Consider the following 19,211-nt stretch of genomic DNA (forward strand, 5'->3'; position numbering starts at 1 on the left):
TCTTTTTCACCACCACCATCTTTTTCGTGCAGCAAGACATACGGTTGTGGATTTTCTTTTTTCCAAGAACTGGCTTTATTATTAGTTTGCTTAGCAATCGCTAGGTCCTGGGCTCTCCTTTTCCCACACATCCTGCTTTTCCCAGTGGCCTTTGTGTCAGTAAGACACAAGTTGCCAAGCAGTAGACAGTGTGAACAGGAAGGTCCCACCGAGATTTGAACTCGGATCGCTGGATTCAGAGTCCAGAGTGCTAACCATTACACCATGGAACCTTTGGATCTGTACTGCTTGGCCAGGCCCAATTGTTTAGACTTTTTTTTTCCCCCCTCACATGTCCTCCTTGTGATCTTTGCGTATGTCTACATGGGCATTGGTTAACTTCTGTCCCATTTCACCCCACAGGACCGACCAGTCTAGCAAATTTTCCCTTGGCCATCTAGCAGCACTTTGACATCTATACTTGATGAAGCAAAGGGCATGAACTTAGATGCTGCCATCCCAAGGTTTCTGGGGTCAAAAGTGGGATGGCACCAATCAGCAGCGTGCAGAAGTAAACACCAAGCTTGTTGAGAAATGTGGAGCTGACTAGATGTGGGAGAAATGACTAAGCCAGCGTCCGGGTGGCCATAAGATTGATTTGTACAACTGTGAGCTCAAAGCTCCCTCTTGAAAGAGCATTCAAGGACTTGAGTTGAGCGTGGTGAGTTAGGCGTGCTGCTAAGTGGGTAGAAAAAGCCATCTCCCCGTCGGGGAATCGAACCCCGGTCTCCCGCGTGACAGGCGGGGATACTCACCACTATACTAACGAGGACCACATGAAAGGGTTTTTTTTGCACCACCGCCATCACCATCTTTTTTTGTGCAGGAGAACATACGGTTGTGGATTTTCATTTGTCCAAGAACTCGCTGTATTATTAGTTTGCTTAGCCATCGCTAGGTCCTGGGCTCTGCTTTTCCCACACATCCTCTCCCAGTAACCCACATTTTTCTTTGATTCCTTTTGAGGAGACACTCCTTTTCCCTTACTATCCCCTCCCAGAAACCCTCCTTTCTCCTTGCATCCTCTTCCAGAGAATGGCTTGTCCTCTCACTTGCTTTCTTAGTAGACTCTTGTCTTCCCTTCTTTTCTCTCCCAAAGACACCTTTTTCTTCTCACTTCTTGCCCCGGAGTCCTTCCTTCCCCCTTTTGGATATTCACCAGTAATGCAGGTGTGCCCTTACCCGCCCCTGGGAGCAAAAGAGATAGCTACCAATGTTGCCTTCTTTTAGGGAGCTCTTCTCTTCATCAGCCTGCCCAGCTAGCTGACGTGAAGCTTTACGTCTCTGCTGTAAACCCAAGCAAAACTCCAAGTTGTCTGGATTTCAACTTGGACAAAGAGAAGCCAATGGATTAGGAATGCGTGACCTCAAAGAGCCCTTCTTTCAATATTCCTTTCTCATGTCATTCTTTCCCGGAGCTTTTCTCCAAATGAGAGAGCCACGCAATATTAGCTGAAAGTTTGAGTCTATGGATAGCGATCTGTGGAGCTTATGTCCCAAAGTAGCTGTGGTCAGTAGCTTGCTAAGCATCTATGTTTTCAGCAGCTGCTTTTCTGAGTGGCCTTTGTGTCAGTAAGACGCAAGTTGCGAAGCAGTAGGCAGTGTGAAAAATGAGGTCCCACCGAGATTTGAACTCGGATTGCTGGATTCAAAGTCCAGAGTGCTAACCATTACACCATGGAACCACCGGCTCTACCTCCCTTGGCTAGGCCCCATTGTTTAAAGGTCTTTTTTCCCCAGATGTCCTTTTTTCCTTCTGATGTTTCCGTATGTCTACATGGGCGTTGGTTAACTTCTGTCCCATTTCACCCCACAGGACCAACTAGTCTAGCAAATTTTCCCTTGGCCATCTAGCAGCACTTTGACATCTATAATTGATGAACCAAGGGGCAGGAACGTAGACGCTGCCATCCCAAGGTTTCTGGGGCCAAAAGTGGGATGGCGCCAATCACCACCGTGCAGGAGTAGACACCAAGCTTGTTGAGAAATTTGTAGATGACTAGTTGTGGGAGAAATGACTAAGCCAGCGTCGGTTTCAACATAAGAATGATTTGTAGAATGCCCAGGTTGTGCAAATGTGAGCTCAAAGCTCCCTCTTGAAAGAGCATTCAAGGACTTGAAGTTGAGCGTGGTGAGTTAAGCGTGCTGCTAAGTGGGTAGAAAAAGCCATCTCCCCGTCGGGGAATCGAACCCCGGTCTCCCGCGTGACAGGCGGGGATACTCACCACTATACTAACGAGGACCACATGAAAGTCTTTCTTTTTCACCACCACCATCTTTTTCGTGCAGCAAGACATACGGTTGTGGATTTTCTTTTTTCCAAGAACTGGCTTTATTATTAGTTTGCTTAGCAATCGCTAGGTCCTGGGCTCTCCTTTTCCCACACATCCTGCTTTTCCCAGTGGCCTTTGTGTCAGTAAGACACAAGTTGCCAAGCAGTAGACAGTGTGAAAAGGAAGGTCCCACCGAGATTTGAACTCGGATCGCTGGATTCAGAGTCCAGAGTGCTAACCATTACACCATGGAACCTTTGGATCTGTACTGCTTGGCCAGGCCCAATTGTTTAGACTTTTTTTTTCCCCCCCTCACATGTCCTCCTTGTGATCTTTGCGTATGTCTACATGGGCATTGGTTAACTTCTGTCCCATTTCACCCCACAGGACCGACCAGTCTAGCAAATTTTCCCTTGGCCATCTAGCAGCACTTTGACATCTATACTTGATGAAGCAAAGGGCATGAACTTAGATGCTGCCATCCCAAGGTTTCTGGGGTCAAAAGTGGGATGGCACCAATCAGCAGCGTGCAGAAGTAAACACCAAGCTTGTTGAGAAATGTGGAGCTGACTAGATGTGGGAGAAATGACTAAGCCAGCGTCCGGGTGGCCATAAGATTGATTTGTACAAATGTGAGCTCAAAGCTCCCTCTTGAAAGAGCATTCAAGGACTTGAGTTGAGCGTGGTGAGTTAGGCGTGCTGCTAAGTGGGTAGAAAAAGCCATCTCCCCGTCGGGGAATCGAACCCCGGTCTCCCGCGTGACAGGCGGGGATACTCACCACTATACTAACGAGGACCACATGAAAGGGTTTTTTTTGCACCACCGCCATCACCATCTTTTTTTGTGCAGGAGAACATACGGTTGTGGATTTTCATTTGTCCAAGAACTCGCTGTATTATTAGTTTGCTTAGCCATCGCTAGGTCCTGGGCTCTCCTTTTCCCACACATCCTCTCCCAGTAACCCACATTTTTCTTTGATTCCTTTTGAGGAGACACTCCTTTTCCCTTACTATCCCCTCCCAGAAACCCTCCTTTCTCCTTGCATCCTCTTCCAGAGAATGGCTTGTCCTCTCACTTGCTTTCTTAGTAGACTCTTGTCTTCCCTTCTTTTCTCTCCCAAAGACACCTTTTTCTTCTCACTTCTTGCCCCGGAGTCCTTCCTTCCCCCTTTTGAATATTCACCAGGAATGCAGGTGTGCCCTTACCCGCCCCTGGGAGCAAAAGAGATAGCTACCAATGTTGCCTTCTTTTAGGGAGCTCTTCTCTTCATCAGCCTGCCCAGCTAGCTGACGTGAAGCTTTACGTCTCTGCTGTAAACCCAAGCAAAACTCCAAGTTGTCTGGATTTCAACTTGGACAAAGAGAAGCCAATGGATTAGGAATGCGTGACCTTAAAGAGCCCTTCTTTCAATAGTCCTTTCTCATGTCCTTCTTTCCCGGAGCTTTTCTCCAAATGAGAGAGCCACGCAATATTAGCTGAAAGTTTGAGTCTATGGATAGCGATCTGTGGAGCTTATGTCCCAAAGTAGCTGTGGTCAGTAGCTTGCTAAGCATCTATGTTTTCAGCAGCTGCTTTTCTGAGTGGCCTTTGTGTCAGTAAGACGCAAGTTGCGAAGCAGTAGGCAGTGTGAAAAAAGAGGTCCCACCGAGATTTGAACTCGGATTGCTGGATTCAAAATCCAGAGTGCTAACCATTACACCATGGAACCACCGGCTCTACCTCACTTGGCTAGGACCCATTGTTTAAAGGTCTTTTTTTCCCCAGATGTCCTTCTTTCCTTCTGATGTTTCCGTATGTCTACATGGGCATTGGTTAACTTCTGTCCCATTTCACCCCACAGGACCAACTAGTCTAGCAAATTTTCCCTTGGCCATCTAGCAGCACTTTGACATCTATAATTGATGAACCAAGGGGCAGGAACGTAGACGCTGCCATCCCAAGGTTTCTGGGGCCAAAAGTGGGATGGCGCCAATCACCACCGTGCAGGAGTAGACACCAAGCTTGTTGAGAAATTTGTAGATGACTAGTTGTGGGAGAAATGACTAAGCCAGCGTCGGTTTCAACATAAGAATGATTTGTAGAATGCCCAGGTTGTGCAAATGTGAGCTCAAAGCTCCCTCTTGAAAGAGCATTCAAGGACTTGAAGTTGAGCGTGGTGAGTTAAGCGTGCTGCTAGGTGGGTAGAAAAAGCCATCTCCCCATCGGGGAATCGAACCCCGGTCTCCCGCCTGACAGGCGGGGATACTCACCACTATACTAACGAGGACCACATGAAAGTCTTTCTTTTTCACCACCACCATCTTTTTCGTGCAGCAAGACATACGGTTGTGGATTTTCTTTTTTCCAAGAACTGGCTTTATTATTAGTTTGCTTAGCAATCGCTAGGTCCTGGGCTCTCCTTTTCCCACACATCCTGCTTTTCCCAGTGGCCTTTGTGTCAGTAAGACACAAGTTGCCAAGCAGTAGACAGTGTGAAAAGGAAGGTCCCACCGAGATTTGAACTCGGATCGCTGGATTCAGAGTCCAGAGTGCTAACCATTACACCATGGAACCTTTGGATCTGTACTGCTTGGCCAGGCCCAATTGTTTAGACTTTTTTTTTTCCCCCCTCACATGTCCTCCTTGTGATCTTTGCGTATGTCTACATGGGCATTGGTTAACTTCTGTCCCATTTCACCCCACAGGACCGACCAGTCTAGCAAATTTTCCCTTGGCCATCTAGCAGCACTTTGACATCTATACTTGATGAAGCAAAGGGCATGAACTTAGATGCTGCCATCCCAAGGTTTCTGGGGTCAAAAGTGGGATGGCACCAATCAGCAGCGTGCAGAAGTAAACACCAAGCTTGTTGAGAAATGTGGAGCTGACTAGATGTGGGAGAAATGACTAAGCCAGCGTCCGGGTGGCCATAAGATTGATTTGTACAAATGTGAGCTCAAAGCTCCCTCTTGAAAGAGCATTCAAGGACTTGAGTTGAGCGTGGTGAGTTAGGCGTGCTGCTAAGTGGGTAGAAAAAGCCATCTCCCCGTCGGGGAATCGAACCCCGGTCTCCCGCGTGACAGGCGGGGATACTCACCACTATACTAACGAGGACCACATGAAAGGGTTTTTTTTGCACCACCGCCATCACCATCTTTTTTTGTGCAGGAGAACATACGGTTGTGGATTTTCATTTGTCCAAGAACTCGCTGTATTATTAGTTTGCTTAGCCATCGCTAGGTCCTGGGCTCTCCTTTTCCCACACATCCTCTCCCAGTAACCCACATTTTTCTTTGATTCCTTTTGAGGAGACACTCCTTTTCCCTTACTATCCCCTCCCAGAAACCCTCCTTTCTCCTTGCATCCTCTTCCAGAGAATGGCTTGTCCTCTCACTTGCTTTCTTAGTAGACTCTTGTCTTCCCTTCTTTTCTCTCCCAAAGACACCTTTTTCTTCTCACTTCTTGCCCCGGAGTCCTTCCTTCCCCCTTTTGGATATTCACCAGTAATGCAGGTGTGCCCTTACCCGCCCCTGGGAGCAAAAGAGATAGCTACCAATGTTGCCTTCTTTTAGGGAGCTCTTCTCTTCATCAGCCTGCCCAGCTAGCTGACGTGAAGCTTTACGTCTCTGCTGTAAACCCAAGCAAAACTCCAAGTTGTCTGGATTTCAACTTGGACAAAGAGAAGCCAATGGATTAGGAATGCGTGACCTCAAAGAGCCCTTCTTTCAATATTCCTTTCTCATGTCATTCTTTCCCGGAGCTTTTCTCCAAATGAGAGAGCCACGCAATATTAGCTGAAAGTTTGAGTCTATGGATAACGATCTGTGGAGCTTATGTCCCAAAGTAGCTGTGGTCAGTAGCTTGCTAAGCATCTATGTTTTCAGCAGCTGCTTTTCTGAGTGGCCTTTGTGTCAGTAAGACGCAAGTTGCGAAGCAGTAGGCAGTGTGAAAAATGAGGTCCCACCGAGATTTGAACTCGGATTGCTGGATTCAAAGTCCAGAGTGCTAACCATTACACCATGGAACCACCAGCTCTACCTCCCTTGGCTAGGCCCCATTGTTTAAAGGTCTTTTTTCCCCAGATGTCCTTTTTTCCTTCTGATGTTTCCGTATGTCTACATGGGCGTTGGTTAACTTCTGTCCCATTTCACCCCACAGGACCAACTAGTCTAGCAAATTTTCCCTTGGCCATCTAGCAGCACTTTGACATCTATAATTGATGAACCAAGGGGCAGGAACGTAGACGCTGCCATCCCAAGGTTTCTGGGGCCAAAAGTGGGATGGCGCCAATCACCACCGTGCAGGAGTAGACACCAAGCTTGTTGAGAAATTTGTAGATGACTAGTTGTGGGAGAAATGACTAAGCCAGCGTCGGTTTCAACATAAGAATGATTTGTAGAATGCCCAGGTTGTGCAAATGTGAGCTCAAAGCTCCCTCTTGAAAGAGCATTCAAGGACTTGAAGTTGAGTGTGGTGAGTTAAGCGTGCTGCTAAGTGGGTAGAAAAAGCCATCTCCCCGTCGGGGAATCGAACCCCAGTCTCCCGCGTGACAGGCGGGGATACTCACCACTATACTAACGAGGACCACATGAAAGTCTTTCTTTTTCACCACCACCATCTTTTTCGTGCAGCAGGACATACGGTTGTGGATTTTCTTTTTTCCAAGAACTGGCTTTATTATTAGTTTGCTTAGCAATCGCTAGGTCCTGGGCTCTCCTTTTCCCACACATCCTGCTTTTCCCAGTGGCCTTTGTGTCAGTAAGACACAAGTTGCCAAGCAGTAGACAGTGTGAAAAGGAATATCCCACCGAGAATTGAACTCGGATCGCTGGATTCAGAGTCCAGAGTGCTAACCATTACACCATGGAACCTTTGGATCTGTACTGCTTGGCCAGGCCCAATTGTTTAGACTTTTTTTTTCCCCCCCCTCACATGTCCTCCTTGTGATCTTTGCGTATGTCTACATGGGCATTGGTTAACTTCTGTCCCATTTCACCCCACAGGACCGACCAGTCTAGCAAATTTTCCCTTGGCCATCTAGCAGCACTTTGACATCTATACTTGATGAAGCAAAGGGCATGAAATTAGATGCTGCCATCCCAAGGTTTCTGGGGTCAAAAGTGGGATGGCACCAATCAGCAGCGTGCAGAAGTAAACACCAAGCTTGTTGAGAAATGTGGAGCTGACTAGATGTGGGAGAAATGACTAAGCCAGCGTCCGGGTGGCCATAAGATTGATTTGTACAAATGTGAACTCAAAGCTCCCTCTTGAAAGAGCATTCAAGGACTTGAGTTGAGCGTGGTGAGTTAGGCGTGCTGCTAAGTGGGTAGAAAAAGCCATCTCCCCGTCGGGGAATCGAACCCCGGTCTCCCGCGTGACAGGCGGGGATACTCACCACTATACTAACGAGGACCACATGAAAGGGTTTTTTTTGCACCACCGCCATCACCATCTTTTTTTGTGCAGGAGAACATACGGTTGTGGATTTTCATTTGTCCAAGAACTCGCTGTATTATTAGTTTGCTTAGCCATCGCTAGGTCCTGGGCTCTCCTTTTCCCACACATCCTCTCCCAGTAACCCACATTTTTCTTTGATTCCTTTTGAGGAGACACTCCTTTTCCCTTACTATCCCCTCCCAGAAACCCTCCTTTCTCCTTGCATCCTCTTCCAGAGAATGGCTTGTCCTCTCACTTGCTTTCTTAGTAGACTCTTGTCTTCCCTTCTTTTCTCTCCCAAAGACACCTTTTTCTTCTCACTTCTTGCCCCGGAGTCCTTCCTTCCCCCTTTTGAATATTCACCAGGAATGCAGGTGTGCCCTTACCCGCCCCTGGGAGCAAAAGAGATAGCTACCAATGTTGCCTTCTTTTAGGGAGCTCTTCTCTTCATCAGCCTGCCCAGCTAGCTGACGTGAAGCTTTACGTCTCTGCTGTAAACCCAAGCAAAACTCCAAGTTGTCCGGATTTCAACTTGGACAAAGAGAAGCCAATGGATTAGGAATGCGTGACCTTAAAGAGCCCTTCTTTCAATAGTCCTTTCTCATGTCCTTCTTTCCCGGAGCTTTTCTCCAAATGAGAGAGCCACGCAATATTAGCTGAAAGTTTGAGTCTATGGATAGCGATCTGTGGAGCTTATGTCCCAAAGTAGCTGTGGTCAGTAGCTTGCTAAGCATCTATGTTTTCAGCAGCTGCTTTTCTGAGTGGCCTTTGTGTCAGTAAGACGCAAGTTGCGAAGCAGTAGGCAGTGTGAAAAATGAGGTCCCACCAAGATTTGAACTTGGATTGCTGGATTCAAAGTCCAGAGTGCTAACCATTACACCATGGAACCACCGGCTCTACCTCCCTTGGCTAGGCCCCATTGTTTAAAGGTCTTTTTTCCCCAGATGTCCTTTTTTCCTTCTGATGTTTCCGTATGTCTACATGGGCGTTGGTTAACTTCTGTCCCATTTCACCCCACAGGACCAACTAGTCTAGCAAATTTTCCCTTGGCCATCTAGCAGCACTTTGACATCTATAATTGATGAACCAAGGGGCAGGAACGTAGACGCTGCCATCCCAAGGTTTCTGGGGCCAAAAGTGGGATGGCGCCAATCACCACCGTGCAGGAGTAGACACCAAGCTTGTTGAGAAATTTGTAGATGACTAGTTGTGGGAGAAATGACTAAGCCAGCGTCGGTTTCAACATAAGAATGATTTGTAGAATGCCCAGGTTGTGCAAATGTGAGCTCAAAGCTCCCTCTTGAAAGAGCATTCAAGGACTTGAAGTTGAGCGTGGTGAGTTAAGCGTGCTGCTAAGTGGGTAGAAAAAGCCATCTCCCCGTCGGGGAATCGAACCCCGGTCTCCCGCGTGACAGGCGGGGATACTCACCACTATACTAACGAGGACCACATGAAAGTCTTTCTTTTTCACCACCACCATCTTTTTCGTGCAGCAAGACATACGGTTGTGGATTTTCTTTTTTCCAAGAACTGGCTTTATTATTAGTTTGCTTAGCAATCGCTAGGTCCTGGGCTCTCCTTTTCCCACACATCCTGCTTTTCCCAGTGGCCTTTGTGTCAGTAAGACACAAGTTGCCAAGCAGTAGACAGTGTGAACAGGAAGGTCCCACCGAGATTTGAACTCGGATCGCTGGATTCAGAGTCCAGAGTGCTAACCATTACACCATGGAACCTTTGGATCTGTACTGCTTGGCCAGGCCCAATTGTTTAGACTTTTTTTTTCCCCCCTCACATGTCCTCCTTGTGATCTTTGCGTATGTCTACATGGGCATTGGTTAACTTCTGTCCCATTTCACCCCACAGGACCGACCAGTCTAGCAAATTTTCCCTTGGCCATCTAGCAGCACTTTGACATCTATACTTGATGAAGCAAAGGGCATGAACTTAGATGCTGCCATCCCAAGGTTTCTGGGGTCAAAAGTGGGATGGCACCAATCAGCAGCGTGCAGAAGTAAACACCAAGCTTGTTGAGAAATGTGGAGCTGACTAGATGTGGGAGAAATGACTAAGCCAGCGTCCGGGTGGCCATAAGATTGATTTGTACAAATGTGAGCTCAAAGCTCCCTCTTGAAAGAGCATTCAAGGACTTGAGTTGAGCGTGGTGAGTTAGGCGTGCTGCTAAGTGGGTAGAAAAAGCCATCTCCCCGTCGGGGAATCGAACCCCGGTCTCCCGCGTGACAGGCGGGGATACTCACCACTATACTAACGAGGACCACATGAAAGGGTTTTTTTTGCACCACCGCCATCACCATCTTTTTTTGTGCAGGAGAACATACGGTTGTGGATTTTCATTTGTCCAAGAACTCGCTGTATTATTAGTTTGCTTAGCCATCGCTAGGTCCTGGGCTCTGCTTTTCCCACACATCCTCTCCCAGTAACCCACATTTTTCTTTGATTCCTTTTGAGGAGACACTCCTTTTCCCTTACTATCCCCTCCCAGAAACCCTCCTTTCTCCTTGCATCCTCTTCCAGAGAATGGCTTGTCCTCTCACTTGCTTTCTTAGTAGACTCTTGTCTTCCCTTCTTTTCTCTCCCAAAGACACCTTTTTCTTCTCACTTCTTGCCCCGGAGTCCTTCCTTCCCCCTTTTGGATATTCACCAGTAATGCAGGTGTGCCCTTACCCGCCCCTGGGAGCAAAAGAGATAGCTACCAATGTTGCCTTCTTTTAGGGAGCTCTTCTCTTCATCAGCCTGCCCAGCTAGCTGACGTGAAGCTTTACGTCTCTGCTGTAAACCCAAGCAAAACTCCAAGTTGTCTGGATTTCAACTTGGACAAAGAGAAGCCAATGGATTAGGAATGCGTGACCTCAAAGAGCCCTTCTTTCAATATTCCTTTCTCATGTCATTCTTTCCCGGAGCTTTTCTCCAAATGAGAGAGCCACGCAATATTAGCTGAAAGTTTGAGTCTATGGATAGCGATCTGTGGAGCTTATGTCCCAAAGTAGCTGTGGTCAGTAGCTTGCTAAGCATCTATGTTTTCAGCAGCTGCTTTTCTGAGTGGCCTTTGTGTCAGTAAGACGCAAGTTGCGAAGCAGTAGGCAGTGTGAAAAATGAGGTCCCACCGAGATTTGAACTCGGATTGCTGGATTCAAAGTCCAGAGTGCTAACCATTACACCATGGAACCACCGGCTCTACCTCCCTTGGCTAGGCCCCATTGTTTAAAGGTCTTTTTTCCCCAGATGTCCTTTTTTCCTTCTGATGTTTCCGTATGTCTACATGGGCGTTGGTTAACTTCTGTCCCATTTCACCCCACAGGACCAACTAGTCTAGCAAATTTTCCCTTGGCCATCTAGCAGCACTTTGACATCTATAATTGATGAACCAAGGGGCAGGAACGTAGACGCTGCCATCCCAAGGTTTCTGGGGCCAAAAGTGGGATGGCGCCAATCACCACCGTGCAGGAGTAGACACCAAGCTTGTTGAGAAATTTGTAGATGACTAGTTGTGGGAGAAATGACTAAGCCAGCGTCGGTTTCAACATAAGAATGATTTGTAGAATGCCCAGGTTGTGCAAATGTGAGCTCAAAGCTCCCTCTTGAAAGAGCATTCAAGGACTTGAAGTTGAGCGTGGTGAGTTAAGCGTGCTGCTAAGTGGGTAGAAAAAGCCATCTCCCCGTCGGGGAATCGAACCCCGGTCTCCCGCGTGACAGGCGGGGATACTCACCACTATACTAACGAGGACCACATGAAAGTCTTTCTTTTTCACCACCACCATCTTTTTCGTGCAGCAAGACATACGGTTGTGGATTTTCTTTTTTCCAAGAACTGGCTTTATTATTAGTTTGCTTAGCAATCGCTAGGTCCTGGGCTCTCCTTTTCCCACACATCCTGCTTTTCCCAGTGGCCTTTGTGTCAGTAAGACACAAGTTGCCAAGCAGTAGACAGTGTGAAAAGGAAGGTCCCACCGAGATTTGAACTCGGATCGCTGGATTCAGAGTCCAGAGTGCTAACCATTACACCATGGAACCTTTGGATCTGTACTGCTTGGCCAGGCCCAATTGTTTAGACTTTTTTTTTCCCCCCCTCACATGTCCTCCTTGTGATCTTTGCGTATGTCTACATGGGCATTGGTTAACTTCTGTCCCATTTCACCCCACAGGACCGACCAGTCTAGCAAATTTTCCCTTGGCCATCTAGCAGCACTTTGACATCTATACTTGATGAAGCAAAGGGCATGAACTTAGATGCTGCCATCCCAAGGTTTCTGGGGTCAAAAGTGGGATGGCACCAATCAGCAGCGTGCAGAAGTAAACACCAAGCTTGTTGAGAAATGTGGAGCTGACTAGATGTGGGAGAAATGACTAAGCCAGCGTCCGGGTGGCCATAAGATTGATTTACAAATGTGAGCTCAAAGCTCCCTCTTGAAAGAGCATTCAAGGACTTGAGTTGAGCGTGGTGAGTTAGGCGTGCTGCTAAGTGGGTAGAAAAAGCCATCTCCCCGTCGGGGAATCGAACCCCGGTCTCCCGCGTGACAGGCGGGGATACTCACCACTATACTAACGAGGACCACATGAAAGGGTTTTTTTTGCACCACCGCCATCACCATCTTTTTTTGTGCAGGAGAACATACGGTTGTGGATTTTCATTTGTCCAAGAACTCGCTGTATTATTAGTTTGCTTAGCCATCGCTAGGTCCTGGGCTCTCCTTTTCCCACACATCCTCTCCCAGTAACCCACATTTTTCTTTGATTCCTTTTGAGGAGACACTCCTTTTCCCTTACTATCCCCTCCCAGAAACCCTCCTTTCTCCTTGCATCCTCTTCCAGAGAATGGCTTGTCCTCTCACTTGCTTTCTTAGTAGACTCTTGTCTTCCCTTCTTTTCTCTCCCAAAGACACCTTTTTCTTCTCACTTCTTGCCCCGGAGTCCTTCCTTCCCCCTTTTGGATATTCACCAGTAATGCAGGTGTGCCCTTACCCGCCCCTGGGAGCAAAAGAGATAGCTACCAATGTTGCCTTCTTTTAGGGAGCTCTTCTCTTCATCAGCCTGCCCAGCTAGCTGACGTGAAGCTTTACGTCTCTGCTGTAAACCCAAGCAAAACTCCAAGTTGTCTGGATTTCAACTTGGACAAAGAGAAGCCAATGGATTAGGAATGCGTGACCTCAAAGAGCCCTTCTTTCAATATTCCTTTCTCATGTCATTCTTTCCCGGAGCTTTTCTCCAAATGAGAGAGCCACGCAATATTAGCTGAAAGTTTGAGTCTATGGATAGCGATCTGTGGAGCTTATGTCCCAAAGTAGCTGTGGTCAGTAGCTTGCTAAGCATCTATGTTTTCAGCAGCTGCTTTTCTGAGTGGCCTTTGTGTCAGTAAGATGCAAGTTGCGAAGCAGTAGGCAGTGTGAAAAATGAGGTCCCACCGAGTTTTGAACTCGGATTGCTGGATTCAAAGTCCAGAGTGCTAACCATTACACCATGGAACCACCGGCTCTACCTCCCTTGGCTAGGCCCCATTGTTTAAAGGTCTTTTTTCCCCCAGATGTCCTTTTTTCCTTCTGATGTTTCCGTATGTCTACATGGGCGTTGGTTAACTTCTGTCCCATTTCACCCCACAGGACCAACTAGTCTAGCAAATTTTCCCTTGGCCATCTAGCAGCACTTTGACATCTATAATTGATGAACCAAGGGGCAGGAACGTAGACGCTGCCATCCCAAGGTTTCTGGGGCCAAAAGTTGGATGGCGCCAATCACCACCGTGCAGGAGTAGACACCAAGCTTGTTGAGAAATTTGTAGATGACTAGTTGTGGGAGAAATGACTAAGCCAGCGTCGGTTTCAACATAAGAATGATTTGTAGAATGCCCAGGTTGTGCAAATGTGAGCTCAAAGCTCCCTCTTGAAAGAGCATTCAAGGACTTGAAGTTGAGCGTGGTGAGTTAAGCGTGCTGCTAAGTGGGTAGAAAAAGCCATCTCCCCGTCGGGGAATCGAACCCCGGTCTCCCGCGTGACAGGCGGGGATACTCACCACTATACTAACGAGGACCACATGAAAGTCTTTCTTTTTCACCACCACCATCTTTTTCGTGCAGCAAGACATACGGTTGTGGATTTTCTTTTTTCCAAGAACTGGCTTTATTATTAGTTTGCTTAGCAATCGCTAGGTCCTGGGCTCTCCTTTTCCCACACATCCTGCTTTTCCCAGTGGCCTTTGTGTCAGTAAGACACAAGTTGCCAAGCAGTAGACAGTGTGAAAAGGAAGGTCCCACCGAGATTTGAACTCGGATCGCTGGATTCAGAGTCCAGAGTGCTAACCATTACACCATGGAACCTTTGGATCTGTACTGCTTGGCCAGGCCCAATTGTTTAGACTTTTTTTTTCCCCCCTCACATGTCCTCCTTGTGATCTTTGCGTATGTCTACATGGGCATTGGTTAACTTCTGTCCCATTTCACCCCACAGGACCGACCAGTCTAGCAAATTTTCCCTTGGCCATCTAGCAGCACTATGACATCTATACTTGATGAAGCAAAGGGCATGAACTTAGATGCTGCCATCCCAAGGTTTCTGGGGTCAAAAGTGGGATGGCACCAATCAGCAGCGTGCAGAAGTAAACACCAAGCTTGTTGAGAAATGTGGAGCTGACTAGATGTGGGAGAAATGACTAAGCCAGCGTCCGGGTGGCCATAAGATTGATTTGTACAAATGTGAGCTCAAAGCTCCCTCTTGAAAGAGCATTCAAGGACTTGAGTTGAGCGTGGTGAGTTAGGCGTGCTGCTAAGTGGGTAGAAAAAGCCATCTCCCCGTCGGGGAATCGAACCCCGGTCTCCCGCGTGACAGGCGGGGATACTCACCACTATACTAACGAGGACCACATGAAAGGGATTTTTTTGCACCACCGCCATCACCATCTTTTTTTGTGCAGGAGAACATACGGTTGTGGATTTTCATTTGTCCAAGAACTCGCTGTATTATTAGTTTGCTTAGCCATCGCTAGGTCCTGGGCTCTCCTTTTCCCACACATCCTCTCCCAGTAACCCACATTTTTCTTTGATTCCTTTTGAGGAGACACTCCTTTTCCCTTACTATCCCCTCCCAGAAACCCTCCTTTCTCCTTGCATCCTCTTCCAGAGAATGGCTTGTCCTCTCACTTGCTTTCTTAGTAGACTCTTGTCTTCCCTTCTTTTCTCTCCCAAAGACACCTTTTTCTTCTCACTTCTTGCCCCGGAGTCCTTCCTTCCCCCTTTTGGATATTCACCAGTAATGCAGGTGTGCCCTTACCCGCCCCTGGGAGCAAAAGAGATAGCTACCAATGTTGCCTTCTTTTAGGGAGCTCTTCTCTTCATCAGCCTGCCCAGCTAGCTGACGTGAAGCTTTACGTCTCTGCTGTAAACCCAAGCAAAACTCCAAGTTGTCCGGATTTCAACTTGGACAAAGAGAAGCCAATGGATTAGGAATGCGTGACCTCAAAGAGCCCTTCTTTCAATATTCCTTTCTCATGTCATTCTTTCCCGGAGCTTTTCTCCAAATGAGAGAGCCACGCAATATTAGCTGAAAGTTTGAGTCTATGGATAGCGATCTGTGGAGCTTATGTCCCAAAGTAGCTGTGGTCAGTAGCTTGCTAAGCATCTATGTTTTCAGCAGCTGCTTTTCTGAGTGGCCTTTGTGTCAGTAAGACGCAAGTTGCGAAGCAGTAGGCAGTGTGAAAAATGAGGTCCCACCGAGATTTGAACTCGGATTGCCTGATTCAAAGTCCAGAGTGCTAACCATTACACCATGGAACCACCGGCTCTACCTCCCTTGGCTAGGCCCCATTGTTTAAAGGTCTTTTTTCCCCAGATGTCCTTTTTTCCTTCTGATGTTTCCGTATGTCTACATGGGCGTTGGTTAACTTCTGTCCCATTTCACCCCACAGGACCAACTAGTCTAGCAAATTTTCCCTTGGCCATCTAGCAGCACTTTGACATCTATAATTGATGAACCAAGGGGCAGGAACGTAGACGCTGCCATCCCAAGGTTTCTGGGGCCAAAAGTGGGATGGCGCCAATCACCACCGTGCAGGAGTAGACACCAAGCTTGTTGAGAAATTTGTAGATGACTAGTTGTGGGAGAAATGACTAAGCCAGCATCGATTTCAACATAAGAATGATTTGTAGAATGCCCAGGTTGTGCAAATGTGAGCTCAAAGCTCCCTCTTGAAAGAGCATTCAAGGACTTGAAGTTGAGCGTGGTGAGTTAAGCGTGCTGCTAAGTGGGTAGAAAAAGCCATCTCCCCGTCGGGGAATCGAACCCCGGTCTCCCGCGTGACAGGCGGGGATACTCACCACTATACTAACGAGGACCACATGAAAGTCTTTCTTTTTCACCACCACCATCTTTTTCGTGCAGCAAGACATACGGTTGTGGATTTTCTTTTTTCCAAGAACTGGCTTTATTATTAGTTTGCTTAGCAATCGCTAGGTCCTGGGCTCTCCTTTTCCCACACATCCTGCTTTTCCCAGTGGCCTTTGTGTCAGTAAGACACAAGTTGCCAAGCAGTAGACAGTGTGAAAAGGAAGGTCCCACCGAGATTTGAACTCGGATCGCTGGATTCAGAGTCCAGAGTGCTAACCATTACACCATGGAACCTTTGGATCTGTACTGCTTGGCCAGGCCCAATTGTTTAGACTTTTTTTTTCCCCCCCTCACATGTCCTCCTTGTGATCTTTGCGTATGTCTACATGGGCATTGGTTAACTTCTGTCCCATTTCACCCCACAGGACCGACCAGTCTAGCAAATTTTCCCTTGGCCATCTAGCAGCACTTTGACATCTATACTTGATGAAGCAAAGGGCATGAACTTAGATGCTGCCATCCCAAGGTTTCTGGGGTCAAAAGTGGGATGGCACCAATCAGCAGCGTGCAGAAGTAAACACCAAGCTTGTTGAGAAATGTGGAGCTGACTAGATGTGGGAGAAATGACTAAGCCAGCGTCCGGGTGGCCATAAGATTGATTTGTACAAATGTGAGCTCAAAGCTCCCTCTTGAAAGAGCATTCAAGGACTTGAGTTGAGCGTGGTGAGTTAGGCGTGCTGCTAAGTGGGTAGAAAAAGCCATCTCCCCATCGGGGAATCGAACCCCGGTCTCCCGCGTGACAGGCGGGGATACTCACCACTATACTAACGAGGACCACATGAAAGGGTTTTTTTTGCACCACCGCCATCACCATCTTTTTTTGTGCAGGAGAACATACGGTTGTGGATTTTCATTTGTCCAAGAACTCGCTGTATTATTAGTTTGCTTAGCCATCGCTAGGTCCTGGGCTCTCCTTTTCCCACACATCCTCTCCCAGTAACCCACATTTTTCTTTGATTCCTTTTGAGGAGACACTCCTTTTCCCTTACTATCCCCTCCCAGAAACCCTCCTTTCTCCTTGCATCCTCTTCCAGAGAATGGCTTGTCCTCTCACTTGCTTTCTTAGTAGACTCTTGTCTTCCCTTCTTTTCTCTCCCAAAGACACCTTTTTCTTCTCACTTCTTGCCCCGGAGTCCTTCCTTCCCCCTTTTGAATATTCACCAGGAATGCAGGTGTGCCCTTACCCGCCCCTGGGAGCAAAAGAGATAGCTACCAATGTTGCCTTCTTTTAGGGAGCTCTTCTCTTCATCAGCCTGCCCAGCTAGCTGACGTGAAGCTTTACGTCTCTGCTGTAAACCCAAGCAAAACTCCAAGTTGTCCGGATTTCAACTTAGACAAAGAGAAGCCAATGGATTAGGAATGCGTGACCTTAAAGAGCCCTTCTTTCAATAGTCCTTTCTCATGTCATTCTTTCCCGGAGCTTTTCTCCAAATGAGAGAGCCACGCAATATTAGCTGAAAGTTTGAGTCTATGGATAGCGATCTGTGGAGCTTATGTCCCAAAGTAGCTGTGGTCAGTAGCTTGCTAAGCATCTATGTTTTCAGCAGCTGCTTTTCTGAGTGGCCTTTGTGTCAGTAAGACGCAAGTTGCGAAGCAGTAGGCAGTGTGAAAAATGAGGTCCCACCGAGATTTGAACTCAGATTGCTGGATTCAAAGTCCAGAGTGCTAACCATTACACCATGGAACCACCGGCTCTACCTCCCTTGGCTAGGCCCCATTGTTTAAAGGTCTTTTTTCCCCAGATGTCCTTTTTTCCTTCTGATGTTTCCGTATGTCTACATGGGCGTTGGTTAACTTCTGTCCCATTTCACCCCACAGGACCAACTAGTCTAGCAAATTTTCCCTTGGCCATCTAGCAGCACTTTGACATCTATAATTGATGAACCAAGGGGCAGGAACGTAGACGCTGCCATCCCAAGGTTTCTGGGGCCAAAAGTGGGATGGCGCCAATCACCACCGTGCAGGAGTAGACACCAAGCTTGTTGAGAAATTTGTAGATGACTAGTTGTGGGAGAAATGACTAAGCCAGCATCGATTTCAACATAAGAATGATTTGTAGAATGCCCAGGTTGTGCAAATGTGAGCTCAAAGCTCCCTCTTGAAAGAGCATTCAAGGACTTGAAGTTGAGCGTGGTGAGTTAAGCGTGCTGCTAAGTGGGTAGAAAAAGCCATCTCCCCATCGGGGAATCGAACCCCGGTCTCCCGCGTGACAGGCGGGGATACTCAATACTATACTAACGAGGACCACATGAAAGTCTTTCTTTTTCACCACCACCATCTTTTTCGTGCAGCAAGACATACGGTTGTGGATTTTCTTTTTTCCAAGAACTGGCTTTATTATTAGTTTGCTTAGCAATCGCTAGGTCCTGGGCTCTCCTTTTCCCACACATCCTGCTTTTCCCAGTGGCCTTTGTGTCAGTAAGACACAAGTTGCCAAGCAGTAGACAGTGTGAAAAGGAAGGTCCCACCGAGATTTGAACTCGGATCGCTGGATTCAGAGTCCAGAGTGCTAACCATTACACCATGGAACCTTTGGATCTGTACTGCTTGGCCAGGCCCAATTGTTTAGACTTTTTTTTTCCCCCCCTCACATGTCCTCCTTGTGATCTTTGCGTATGTCTACATGGGCATTGGTTAACTTCTGTCCCATTTCACCCCACAGGACCGACCAGTCTAGCAAATTTTCCCTTGGCCATCTAGCAGCACTTTGACATCTATACTTGATGAAGCAAAGGGCATGAACTTAGATGCTGCCATCCCAAGGTTTCTGGGGTCAAAAGTGGGATGGCACCAATCAGCAGCGTGCAGAAGTAAACACCAAGCTTGTTGAGAAATGTGGAGCTGACTAGATGTGGGAGAAATGACTAAGCCAGCGTCCGGGTGGCCATAAGATTGATTTGTACAAATGTGAGCTCAAAGCTCCCTCTTGAAAGAGCATTCAAGGACTTGAGTTGAGCGTGGTGAGTTAGGCGTGCTGCTAAGTGGGTAGAAAAAGCCATCTCCCCATCGGGGAATCGAACCCCGGTCTCCCGCGTGACAGGCAGGGATACTCACCACTATACTAACGAGGACCACATGAAAGGGTTTTTTTTGCAC

General features: G+C 47.5%; 29 non-coding genes across 29 annotated transcripts; all 29 read right to left on the bottom strand.

The window, feature by feature from the left end:
• Window positions 1-200: 200 nt before the first annotated feature.
• TRNAQ-CUG (transfer RNA glutamine (anticodon CUG)) lies at window positions 201-272 on the bottom strand. The gene has a single exon. It is a non-coding gene; the product is annotated as a tRNA-Gln (tRNA).
• A 467-nt stretch (window positions 273-739) lies between these two features.
• On the bottom strand, window positions 740-811 carry TRNAD-GUC (transfer RNA aspartic acid (anticodon GUC)). Its single transcript has one exon. It is a non-coding gene; the product is annotated as a tRNA-Asp (tRNA).
• Window positions 812-1,652: 841 nt separating this feature from the next.
• Window positions 1,653-1,724, bottom strand: TRNAQ-UUG (transfer RNA glutamine (anticodon UUG)). Its single transcript has one exon. It is a non-coding gene; the product is annotated as a tRNA-Gln (tRNA).
• Window positions 1,725-2,209: 485 nt separating this feature from the next.
• On the bottom strand, window positions 2,210-2,281 carry TRNAD-GUC (transfer RNA aspartic acid (anticodon GUC)). Its single transcript has one exon. It is a non-coding gene; the product is annotated as a tRNA-Asp (tRNA).
• Window positions 2,282-2,496: 215 nt separating this feature from the next.
• TRNAQ-CUG (transfer RNA glutamine (anticodon CUG)) lies at window positions 2,497-2,568 on the bottom strand. Its single transcript has one exon. It is a non-coding gene; the product is annotated as a tRNA-Gln (tRNA).
• A 468-nt stretch (window positions 2,569-3,036) lies between these two features.
• TRNAD-GUC (transfer RNA aspartic acid (anticodon GUC)) lies at window positions 3,037-3,108 on the bottom strand. Its single transcript has one exon. It is a non-coding gene; the product is annotated as a tRNA-Asp (tRNA).
• Window positions 3,109-3,949: 841 nt separating this feature from the next.
• TRNAQ-UUG (transfer RNA glutamine (anticodon UUG)) lies at window positions 3,950-4,021 on the bottom strand. Its single transcript has one exon. It is a non-coding gene; the product is annotated as a tRNA-Gln (tRNA).
• Window positions 4,022-4,794: 773 nt separating this feature from the next.
• On the bottom strand, window positions 4,795-4,866 carry TRNAQ-CUG (transfer RNA glutamine (anticodon CUG)). Its single transcript has one exon. It is a non-coding gene; the product is annotated as a tRNA-Gln (tRNA).
• Window positions 4,867-5,334: 468 nt separating this feature from the next.
• On the bottom strand, window positions 5,335-5,406 carry TRNAD-GUC (transfer RNA aspartic acid (anticodon GUC)). Its single transcript has one exon. It is a non-coding gene; the product is annotated as a tRNA-Asp (tRNA).
• Window positions 5,407-6,247: 841 nt separating this feature from the next.
• On the bottom strand, window positions 6,248-6,319 carry TRNAQ-UUG (transfer RNA glutamine (anticodon UUG)). Its single transcript has one exon. It is a non-coding gene; the product is annotated as a tRNA-Gln (tRNA).
• Window positions 6,320-7,632: 1,313 nt separating this feature from the next.
• TRNAD-GUC (transfer RNA aspartic acid (anticodon GUC)) lies at window positions 7,633-7,704 on the bottom strand. Its single transcript has one exon. It is a non-coding gene; the product is annotated as a tRNA-Asp (tRNA).
• Window positions 7,705-8,545: 841 nt separating this feature from the next.
• TRNAQ-UUG (transfer RNA glutamine (anticodon UUG)) lies at window positions 8,546-8,617 on the bottom strand. The gene has a single exon. It is a non-coding gene; the product is annotated as a tRNA-Gln (tRNA).
• Window positions 8,618-9,102: 485 nt separating this feature from the next.
• On the bottom strand, window positions 9,103-9,174 carry TRNAD-GUC (transfer RNA aspartic acid (anticodon GUC)). The gene has a single exon. It is a non-coding gene; the product is annotated as a tRNA-Asp (tRNA).
• A 215-nt stretch (window positions 9,175-9,389) lies between these two features.
• TRNAQ-CUG (transfer RNA glutamine (anticodon CUG)) lies at window positions 9,390-9,461 on the bottom strand. Its single transcript has one exon. It is a non-coding gene; the product is annotated as a tRNA-Gln (tRNA).
• Window positions 9,462-9,928: 467 nt separating this feature from the next.
• TRNAD-GUC (transfer RNA aspartic acid (anticodon GUC)) lies at window positions 9,929-10,000 on the bottom strand. Its single transcript has one exon. It is a non-coding gene; the product is annotated as a tRNA-Asp (tRNA).
• An 841-nt stretch (window positions 10,001-10,841) lies between these two features.
• Window positions 10,842-10,913, bottom strand: TRNAQ-UUG (transfer RNA glutamine (anticodon UUG)). The gene has a single exon. It is a non-coding gene; the product is annotated as a tRNA-Gln (tRNA).
• Window positions 10,914-11,398: 485 nt separating this feature from the next.
• TRNAD-GUC (transfer RNA aspartic acid (anticodon GUC)) lies at window positions 11,399-11,470 on the bottom strand. The gene has a single exon. It is a non-coding gene; the product is annotated as a tRNA-Asp (tRNA).
• A 215-nt stretch (window positions 11,471-11,685) lies between these two features.
• On the bottom strand, window positions 11,686-11,757 carry TRNAQ-CUG (transfer RNA glutamine (anticodon CUG)). The gene has a single exon. It is a non-coding gene; the product is annotated as a tRNA-Gln (tRNA).
• Window positions 11,758-12,223: 466 nt separating this feature from the next.
• Window positions 12,224-12,295, bottom strand: TRNAD-GUC (transfer RNA aspartic acid (anticodon GUC)). Its single transcript has one exon. It is a non-coding gene; the product is annotated as a tRNA-Asp (tRNA).
• An 841-nt stretch (window positions 12,296-13,136) lies between these two features.
• TRNAQ-UUG (transfer RNA glutamine (anticodon UUG)) lies at window positions 13,137-13,208 on the bottom strand. The gene has a single exon. It is a non-coding gene; the product is annotated as a tRNA-Gln (tRNA).
• A 486-nt stretch (window positions 13,209-13,694) lies between these two features.
• On the bottom strand, window positions 13,695-13,766 carry TRNAD-GUC (transfer RNA aspartic acid (anticodon GUC)). The gene has a single exon. It is a non-coding gene; the product is annotated as a tRNA-Asp (tRNA).
• Window positions 13,767-13,981: 215 nt separating this feature from the next.
• Window positions 13,982-14,053, bottom strand: TRNAQ-CUG (transfer RNA glutamine (anticodon CUG)). The gene has a single exon. It is a non-coding gene; the product is annotated as a tRNA-Gln (tRNA).
• Window positions 14,054-14,520: 467 nt separating this feature from the next.
• Window positions 14,521-14,592, bottom strand: TRNAD-GUC (transfer RNA aspartic acid (anticodon GUC)). Its single transcript has one exon. It is a non-coding gene; the product is annotated as a tRNA-Asp (tRNA).
• An 841-nt stretch (window positions 14,593-15,433) lies between these two features.
• On the bottom strand, window positions 15,434-15,505 carry TRNAQ-UUG (transfer RNA glutamine (anticodon UUG)). Its single transcript has one exon. It is a non-coding gene; the product is annotated as a tRNA-Gln (tRNA).
• Window positions 15,506-15,990: 485 nt separating this feature from the next.
• TRNAD-GUC (transfer RNA aspartic acid (anticodon GUC)) lies at window positions 15,991-16,062 on the bottom strand. Its single transcript has one exon. It is a non-coding gene; the product is annotated as a tRNA-Asp (tRNA).
• A 215-nt stretch (window positions 16,063-16,277) lies between these two features.
• TRNAQ-CUG (transfer RNA glutamine (anticodon CUG)) lies at window positions 16,278-16,349 on the bottom strand. Its single transcript has one exon. It is a non-coding gene; the product is annotated as a tRNA-Gln (tRNA).
• Window positions 16,350-16,817: 468 nt separating this feature from the next.
• On the bottom strand, window positions 16,818-16,889 carry TRNAD-GUC (transfer RNA aspartic acid (anticodon GUC)). Its single transcript has one exon. It is a non-coding gene; the product is annotated as a tRNA-Asp (tRNA).
• Window positions 16,890-17,730: 841 nt separating this feature from the next.
• Window positions 17,731-17,802, bottom strand: TRNAQ-UUG (transfer RNA glutamine (anticodon UUG)). Its single transcript has one exon. It is a non-coding gene; the product is annotated as a tRNA-Gln (tRNA).
• A 772-nt stretch (window positions 17,803-18,574) lies between these two features.
• TRNAQ-CUG (transfer RNA glutamine (anticodon CUG)) lies at window positions 18,575-18,646 on the bottom strand. The gene has a single exon. It is a non-coding gene; the product is annotated as a tRNA-Gln (tRNA).
• Window positions 18,647-19,211: the final 565 nt, after the last annotated feature.

The sequence above is a fragment of the Staurois parvus genome, unplaced genomic scaffold (assembly GCF_062004578.1).
Source record: "Staurois parvus isolate SC_StPar_1 unplaced genomic scaffold, SC_StPar_1.0 ptg000782l, whole genome shotgun sequence".
NCBI classification, from domain to species: domain Eukaryota; kingdom Metazoa; phylum Chordata; class Amphibia; order Anura; family Ranidae; genus Staurois; species Staurois parvus.